The sequence below is a fragment of the Lycium ferocissimum genome, chromosome 5 (assembly GCF_029784015.1).
Source record: "Lycium ferocissimum isolate CSIRO_LF1 chromosome 5, AGI_CSIRO_Lferr_CH_V1, whole genome shotgun sequence".
In the NCBI taxonomy this organism is placed as follows: domain Eukaryota; kingdom Viridiplantae; phylum Streptophyta; class Magnoliopsida; order Solanales; family Solanaceae; genus Lycium; species Lycium ferocissimum.
Window position 1 is genome coordinate 58,701,613 of NC_081346.1, and position 4,258 is coordinate 58,705,870.

The following is a 4,258-nucleotide window of genomic DNA, read 5'->3' on the forward strand; positions in this document are numbered from 1 at the left end:
TTTTTCCGTTCTTTAATGCGTTTTGGACCGAATTTTCCGCCCCTACATTTAGCATTGAGGCCATTTGCCGCCGTATTGAGGGTGAGTTTATCCATTGGGGGCCGCCCTAAGATCTTCCTTTTCTAATGTCTACTTCCATTCCAGACATTGATGGTTATTTATTTCAGACAGTATACGTTCCTTAGCTATGTTTTGGATTAGAGTCCTTGTATGGTGACTTTTGGATTTTGGGATTGCAATAGTTAGGACTTCTGCATTTTCTTTATTGTTTTATGGCATGACTATTTTCGATTAATCTTGTGGTAGAATTTTTATGAATTGATTGAATTAGCTAATTAAAAATGGACTGTGAATGAGTAGATGGCAAGTTGTTGCCGCCTTTGAGGTAGTCAGTGTGTGCTTACCATGGTGGGTTGGCCGCGACAGGCCGCCTGCGTATACCTTGACTAACGAGGCACCCGTTACTTCCCACCCGCACAGGTACCGGGTAACTCTATCCACCATAACTTGAGTAAGTACACATTTTCAAACCAATTAAGCAACTTGTCTTGTTCCTTCCCTTACTGAAACTTAAAACATTTTCTTGATGAAAAAATTAAAGAAATAAAAGGGGCAGAAATAACAGAAACAGGTAAAAAATATAAATGAAAATAAAAACAAAAAGTTTTTGATATTCAATAGTTTTAGAAATTCTGAAGAGAAAGAAGTATAATCTGCTGGTGAAAATGTACAAACCACAAGAGAAATATATAAACTAAAAAGGCCCCTTCACTTTTTAAAGAAAAAACTTTGCATTAAAAAGGATCTCATTTCTACTCTTAAATGAAGCAGATAAAAGAGCACAGACACAGTAGCACATGAACTAGAAGTACACAGAATGAAGCACAAACAGGGTAAAATCACATTAAAATACATGAAAATAATCACACAAAAACTAAAAAGGCTACAACTTTGTATAGATTAAGCGGTAAAATGGTTGGTATAAGTGTAATACAGATAGGGCATACAAGAGTAGCACAGGTCAAAGTTAATTAGCATTTTGTATCAGGAATAGTGAAGGAAACATAGTGCATTTTGTATCACTCTTGATGACAAAAGTATTGAATGATGAATGGGAGATACCGTGGAGGATTTGTATGATGGTGAATTTGACTCAATATTGGAGGAAGAAAGGCACCATATAGATTGTCCATGTACTCAGAGAAGGCAACAAATTGACTGATTTTTTAACTAACATGGTTGTTCATTTTGCAGGTACATTTCACATAGCAAACTATCAGGAACTTCCATCAGAGGCTAAAGGAATTCTAAATGCTGATAAACATAATATGCCTAGCTTCAGATTCAAGAAACAGCATGTTAGAGAACTAGACTGAACTACAAAGGATTTAGAAAATGAATGATCACTGATATCATGCATGCAGCAGATAACAGTCAGGTTGGAAATCTTCTGTCATCAGCTCATATATGTAAACTTAGTTGCTAGCGTAGTTCTATCCAATGTGTGGTATTAACTTTCTTGGCCTTTCAAACGTTGAAAGAACCTCCTTAGCAAATCAGACTATGGTATGTTAGCTGATTTTTCATAACCCCCTGGCCAAAAAAAGAAGTATTCAGAAACTACACTTGACACTGAGATTGACTAACACAACCTCATCCATGTTGGAAGGATTCTTCTGTTGGTATAATGATTCCATAACCAGCTGGTGAGAGCTTTGAGATGATTTGAAATGGCATCACCCCAAGACTGGATTAGTAGCAGTAATTAAGTCAATATTAGTGTTTAGATTAATGTTTCTAGTCTATTGTGAGTCACTTTTGGCCTTTGTTGCTTTCTTGCTTTTTCTTTTTTGCTTTTGTATAGATTTTTCTTATGAATAAAACACAACTTGTCTCATGCTGGTTGCTTTGAATTTTAAAAAAAAATATATTAAGCGGTAAAATGAAAAGATAAAGAAAAGGGGTACTATTTACCAATATCAAGAGTGCAGAAGTAGAGGCATTTTTGCTAATTTTAATTCATCAGAGAAAGAATAGCATTGAACATGAAGAGACGACTGTGTGAAAAAGGATTGTGGAAAGGGTAGTACTCATGCAAATCATAGTAGTTGTCATGACCCAAAATCACAAGTCGTGCGGGCACCTACCATTTCCCACCTTGATAGGCGAACCCTTTCCCAAATTATTCATTCAATCATAGTAAAGAAATTAAGACAATAGAATTATAAGTCTCTAACGTGGATATAAATAAGGATAAGTAGATAAATGCGGAAATAATACATACAATCTCAAGGAATTTGGTTTAAGGCAGTGCAAGAGCCTCTACTACATTACAACAAGTCTGAATAAGTGTAATACTGTCTCGGAATAACAAATAAGACAAGTAATAAATGAAGAGGCATCCGGGCTACGGATCCATCCATGTGCTCACCCTAGATACTGTCATGAAAGGCCCTGGGTAAATGTAAATACGAGTGGAGCACGTGGAACCTGTCACGTACTATGCACTGATAAAAGCATGCAACAAGGTAGTATCAGTACAAACACTATGTACTGGTAGGTATCATAGGCTGACAACAGTTAGCTAACATATACAAAGTAAGAGACCGAAAGATAAACGTGCTCACAATTAAGTATAAACCCAACACAGTCCAAGAATAGCAACTCAAGTACAGAAAGATCAAATAGCCGAATCATAGCCTATGGAGAAGCACCGAAACACAAGTCTTCTAAGTTCCCCACAATACCTCAGGATAACCACACACAAGTACAACCAACATATCCGATCAATAGATATAAAATGAGATGCTAATAATAATTGCATATGCAATGCAATGGTATGCAATGGCCAATGTAATCTCCGTACACACATGCTCCGATGAATACCTTCACGCCTCGACAACATGGACCCATGGGGGACCCACGAAGTCCATGTACCGCTTTTTGGCACAAACCCGATCCAATATACATTGCGAAACGTGCAACCCGGTCTAAATATATTTATATATGTTGCGTCGTGCAACCCGGTCCAAATACATGACTATGAATGCATGAATGATATTAATAACAGTGAGAATATATCAATCCTAATAAGAATATATCAATACCAATCGTGCCACACATGGACACATACCACAATATCAAGAATGAGTCAAATCCTTCCTCTATACCCGATAACACCCAATAAATGAGAGATACTATTATGACCCATTTTAGCCTAGGTCATGCGGGCACCTACCTTTCCCACCTCGATAGGCGAACCCTTAACTCGACGTTCGCAATCAATAAAATAATAGCGGAAGAAGTAAAATGACGTAAGTCTCACAATATGATATAATATAGATAAGTGCGGAAGTAAATGAATCCACCCAGTATCTGGCCTGGTTATACAAGAGCATCTAAATCCGAATACTAAGGTCTGAATAATAATACATAAATAGTCTCAAATAATGTCTTGAAAGAAAAGTAAGACATAAGCAATAAGAAGTCTTTGAGGTCGGCCGACGCTATGCTCACCCCGGAAAACTCAAGTAGAAGCCGAGGAGTCAATCACCACGAGTCGAGAAGAGATCCGACCGATACCGTATTCATAAAAGAATGCACCAAGTGCAATTTAGTATAAACAACAGTACTGGTAGGTATCATAGGCTGATTAAGCATAGTTAACACAATTCAGAAAATAACACAGATAAATAAGTAAACCAATCATGCATGGAACAATATAATCGTAACCGAGTATCCGTCAACACCTATGTAAGTATCTAAACCCCAATATAATAAGTCTAAGTATATCCGATCCTGAAACAATCACCACAATAGAATCATCACAAAATTCAATCATCAACAATAAGAATGTCAGTAACACAAATATCACCATCTCACTCAAGCTAGTCACCAACAATAATGGTATGAATGTGACGCCACATGCTATGCAACGTAGGTGTACACATGCACTGACTAAATATCGACGCTTTAGTAACACAACCTGAACAGATTGAAAGCAGCCTGCGGCCACCCGTTCCCCTTGATTCGCCAACAGCATGTGCATTTTGACCCTCGGCTAATTGCTCACAAGGGGAGTCTCACCGGCACCACGCGCAGCCCAGGCACCACACCCATTCCGAAATAACATCGAATCGTCCATTCAACAACGATGCCCGAATACAATCCATCGGACATCCGCTCTCACAATCACTCAAAAGAGTTGTCAAATATCGCTTCATAAATCAACGATTCGAATTGAACCCTGACATCGGCC